Genomic DNA, 5,623 nt, shown 5'->3' with positions numbered 1-5,623 from the left:
CCGTGTATGCTACACAAAACCAAGCTAAGTTATCCCTGATCTTATTACCCACCCCAGTTCTAAGTGAGAAAATAATAGATGCATATATATACACATATATAATAACAGATCTACACTTCCTAACATGCTGAATTAACAGCATGCAAGAACTAAGATGGCTTTCATGCTATGCACATATGGGTGATGTCAAAGTTGTGGTAAGGTATCAGAGGTAAATACTGTTGAAGAGTATCTGATGATCACTTGAAAACACTATTTCAACAAACAGCCGCTACCATTCTGTTATTTAAAATTAACGGATGGAAAGTCTATAGGACATAGTTCCAACTGGATCACTAAGCTTTAGTGCCAAAAGTACATTTATCGTAGTTAGTGGTAAGTACATACGTTCTTCTAATTCAGCACTAAATAGTTATCAACAGTTACTTAAAACATTGTAGATTGTCCTATCCAACCTTTTATGTCATTGTAGTCTGATTTAGACAGGCATTACTTTAAGGTCAACTATTACTACACTGCACTCTGTAAAAGCAATACAAGCTCATATGCCTTTATTAAAAAATGGCCATTTATAAAGGCATTCAGGGCTCAGGAGGCGAATGTGGTTTTATCCCTTTTTTTTTTTTCTTTCTTTATTTCCCCAAGCGGTAGTTGCTTTAATATGGGTCATATGAGAGTTTGAGTCAAAAGAACCACCCAGCATATTTTCTGAAACAAGTCTATCTGATGAAGTTCTGCTACAGCTGATAAAGTCTGAGCTACACTTGGGGATGTGTTACACAGATGTAATGCTTCCAAATTATTGTTTGACAAGCACAGAAGACTAATCTTTGATTTGGTCAGTAGTGTACACCTGTTCACATTTCAGAGGAGATCAAAAAAAGCTGGTCACAGAATGGACAGACCCTGCACACAGCTTGAGAATCAACACTGAGAATCAGTAGTATCTGAGCAAGTATCTACCCCTTGCTGGTTATTACTGAAGAAAGCACAGTTGGCATCAGTTGGATGGGTAGATCATAATAAAGTAACACTGAGGTGTTTTTTTCTTTCTTTACTTTTCCCATGAGCAGTGCCAGACCCCAAAATTGCTTTTCTTTGTAAAGGATAGTAAGAGTTCATATAATATCTGAAAATTTTATTTCTGCTTGCTCCAGTAGTACTAAAGATACTGGTAAATATATCTACACTACCTTCACCTAGTAGGTGAAAATATGAAATAATAATAATCAGCTCAAGTGAATAATCAGAATAAGTACAAATACCACACAGGGTTAAAGTTGTAATGTTCAGAGGCGGTTCTGGCAGAGCACCAGAGGGTTTTGTCTGAAAAAACCTTGAGTGAAAATAATTGAGAAAGAAACTTATTTCCAGTACTCCTTGAGTTCACCCTGTAGCATCTGTATTACGTACAATTCATTAATATGCAAGTTATTTATTCTTCTATGCATGTTATTACCATAACTACAGTTCCTGCTAGAATCTTCTACAGAAAAAAATCACTGTGAGTCAGAGCTTAATGCCATTACAGGGTCTGCAACAGCTGCAGCTGTGAAATGCCTCTGAGCCATTTTGCAGTTTTATGATGGATAAAATGCTATTACTTATATCTCTAACTTACATTCTCACCTAAAGAACTGAACTACCTATGCCTGTCTCTCTCCTCACACGTTATAAGCATCACATTAGTGAACTACCTTATGCCGCCTCTCTATACAAATGTGTCTGTCTCTATCTTAAGAATAGATGCATCATGATCAGAAAAGGGAGAGAAGAAAAAGACAACCCCTTCCTTAATCATCACTAAATCAGGAGAACATAATAAAAATTAAAACAAATATATTAAAATTAATTTAATAGCTAGAAGATAAAAGCTTTATATGCATATAAAAATAAAAGATGTGCAGGGTCTTTTGAAGTCTTTAACACTGCTCATTGGATGCTCTTACTGTTCTTGCTGAAGGATGACAAACAGAAATAAAAGACTGCATCATTTTCAACAAGGCCTTCTATGATTACAACCACTCAGACTAGCCTGAAATCCCTGACAAGATATTCTCATCTAGCAACTTCAGATGAAGAGAATAATCAGATACTGTGCTAATGCACTGGGATCCAGCAGGACTTGTCTCTAGTCCAGCTAAAAGGTTAACTCATTTTTAGCAGTAAAATTGTGTTGTTTTATATACTTTGGTATGATGGCATGCACAGCCATTTAGGATTATCACTAAGGTTATGGTATTGGGAACCCTGTGAAGAGCAGTCATTGCATAACTGTCTTCATGTGCTAGGCTTGCACTGTTTGTTAACTCTAGCAAGAAAATAAAATTGCTCTCTGCAACCTCCAGCAATAATACTAACTTTTAAACTGATCTTAACATTACACATTTTACCCTTCTAATTAAGTTTGAACCCAGTTGAGTTAAAGATCCTTATTGGAGTTTGTTCTGCTATTTAATGCTAATTCAATGATGCATTTATCTGTGTTCAAGATATGAATATTCAAGATACAATTTTTATCTTGTATTTTCAGTTTTAGCTATTGCAGCTGCTTTATGGAAGGAAAAACCTAGTTCTCGGTCTGTACTACTGTCTCTCTCACAATATGGAAAAACAAAATTTCAATCTGACCACAGTTAGGTCAGTGTGGTCCTGACTGAGGAACATAAGCTCTAATTCCAGATGTGACTAAGGCACTATTTGTCATCTTGGACAAGTTGCTGATTTCTTGAACCAATTTTTTAAAAATCTATAAAAGTTAGAATTTACCTGCTTCTGACCAGTAAGTGTTTTAGGATAAGGAGTTATTTGGTATGTTTGTTCCTTTTCTAAGAGAAGCCAAACTGAACCTGAGATGGCTAAGACAGAGCAGAGACTGAAAGAAAAGTAATGAATTTAGAGGAATCATAAATTCCAACATATTTTAAAGAGGTATTACAAAATCACAGAGTGGTTGAGATTAAAAGGGGCCTCTGAAGATCATGTAGTCCAACTCCACTCCTCAAGCAGGGTCAGCTAGAGCAGATTGCCCAGGATGGTTGAGTTTTGAATATCACCAAGGATGGACACTCCACAGCCTCTCTGGGAAACCTGTCCCAGCGTCTGACCACCCTCACAGTAAAGAGTTTTTTTATGCTTAAGTGGGAATTTCCTATAGCTGAATTTGTGTCTGTTGCCTTTTGTCCTGTCACTGGACACCGCTATGAAGAGCTTAGTTCCATCTTATTTACTACCTCTCATTAGGCATCTATATGCAATTATAAGACCACCCTGAGCCTCTTGAGGCTCTGTCTGCTCTCCTCCTTCTCTATGGCCCCTTGCTGGTATCACTCCAGTAAGTCCATATCTGTCTTGCGCTGGGGAGCCCAGAACTGGACCCAGCACTCCAGATGCATCTCACCACTTCTGATTCGAGGCTAAGGATCATCACCCTCCACCTGCTGGCAATGTTCTTCCTAATGTAGCCCATGATGCTGTTGGTCTTCTTTGCTGTGAGGGGACATTGCTAGCTCAAATCCAGTTTTTGCCCACAAGGATCCTGAGGTCCTTTTTTTGCAAATCTGATTTCCACCCAGCTGGTTCCCAGCCTGTCCTGGGATCAACATTCCTCCCCAGGTACAGGACCCGCCATTTCCATTTGTTGAACTTCATGATATTCCTGTTGGCTCATTTCTCCAGTTTGTAAAGGTCTTCAAAATTTGATATTATACTTCGCGTTAAGATAGTAGCTACTGACTCCAAGCAAGGGATAAAATCCAGGCTGGGGCTAGGCAGACAGGGAAAGACTTTGTTAAAGACTTATTGATATATGCAGAAAAGTCAGATGACTGTTAGGATGGAAAAGAAACAGCTAAAGAAACCAAGAAACTAACCACAGCCACACAGCAGGTAAGGATAGTCAGGGACTACAAATGAATCGGAACAAGCTGTTCTGACAAATAAGCAGTTATCTCTCAAACTATGAAAAAACCTTCATCCAGCTTCTGCTGGCCACAGGACTGCTAGCATCACTACAGCACACCAAAGATGAAGAAAACATGGAAGTCCATTAATATCTTTACCACTCAACTTCACCTAACTATTTCATGTGGGTTATAATATGCTTGGCATCAGACATTCGAATTATCTATAACCAATTGCTTCATGCATTCAAATCACTCTCATTTCATTACAATGGCTCTTTCCTTTAAAAATTGGCTTAGGTAAAAAGGTCATGACTACCCTACTGGTTGATTCTGTTACTATGCTTTCAAACATGAAAGTGAATTTTTTTCAAGAAGTGGCGTTCAGAATTCCTATGACAGAAAGCAAACTATAAGTTTTCTCAGCACTCCTTTCTATTTTTAAAACACCACACTTTTATTAAAAAAAAAGGAAAACAATACAGATAAAGATGCAAAAAAGACTATAAAATGATGTATGAATATGGATGAATTCCAATAGAAAAAAAAATCAAAATGAAATTATTTAATTATGGAAAATTATTTTCCTGCAAAGATCATTAATCTTTCACCTAATACATAACAGTGTAATTATGACAACTTATCTGTTAAAAGTGCATAGTTTAGCAATGCATTATTACATGAATAACTGTATGTAAACCCCTGTCCTTCAGTGTGATAATTTGCTCTAAGATGCACTGGATATGTAGCAGTAATACTGATAAGGAACTGAATCCACAGTGGTTTTGTCTGTCAGACATTTGCTTTCCCTGTTAAATCTCATTTGTGTACCCATACACACACACAACATTCCCAAATGCATATAGGAATGCTTTCCCAAAAGCTCACGACAAAACAAAGGTGATCTCCCTCTCTGAAACCTTCTGTGTTTCAGTCTTCTACATGCACCCATTCTCCAAACCTTTCCTGGTTAAATCAATGGTTTTCATAACTATTTTTATTCCTAGACTTCTAACTAGGAAAAAAAGCCCCAAACCAAACCTGCCTGCAATGGAATCACAGCCACTAAAATACCACAACTTAGTGGCACTTCCCAGTTTTCTGAGTACTTGAAGGTTATGAAGACCTGAAGCTAGTTTGAGATATACTGGTTACGTCACCATTCACGTTGAATAGTACTGATGAATCTTTTTGCTACTAGGGAGTAATTTTACCTTGTTACTATAGTTGCAATGAATTATTATATATTATCTCTTAAAAATATCATTTGATACATTCACTAGCTAAATATTACAGTGCAAATATATTTTTCTTACAGCGTAATGACTGAGGTTGTTGTACAATTTGCTATGTACTATTGTTCTTCAGTTCGTAAATTCACATAGATAACTCTTAGAGCCAAGCTGAAAAGAAAAATTTGGACTCATTCCACACAGAAGAGAAATGAAAGATACAGTCTATATTTGATTAAAAGAAAACTTTGAGTTTCAACTGCACTCTTTTTACAAGAGCAGTTCTCTAAATCTCTGTTAAACAAGGACACTCTCCTAGTGGCACCAGTTGTATATTCTAAAGGATCATAAAAATGTATAATAGTTTTCAAGCAATAATGTTTTATAAATTTTGCATGTAAGCATATAAAAAACTTAGCATCTCTGATTTCAGCATATGCACATTCTCCACATAGTCCTAAAATCATATAATCATAGAATGGTTTGGGT

Source organism: Antrostomus carolinensis, unplaced genomic scaffold (assembly GCF_000700745.2).
Source record: "Antrostomus carolinensis isolate BGI_N321 unplaced genomic scaffold, ASM70074v2 scaffold49607, whole genome shotgun sequence".
NCBI lineage: Eukaryota > Metazoa > Chordata > Aves > Caprimulgiformes > Caprimulgidae > Antrostomus > Antrostomus carolinensis.
The sequence above is the reverse complement of the archived record's forward strand: the minus strand, read 5'-3'. Positions refer to the sequence as shown.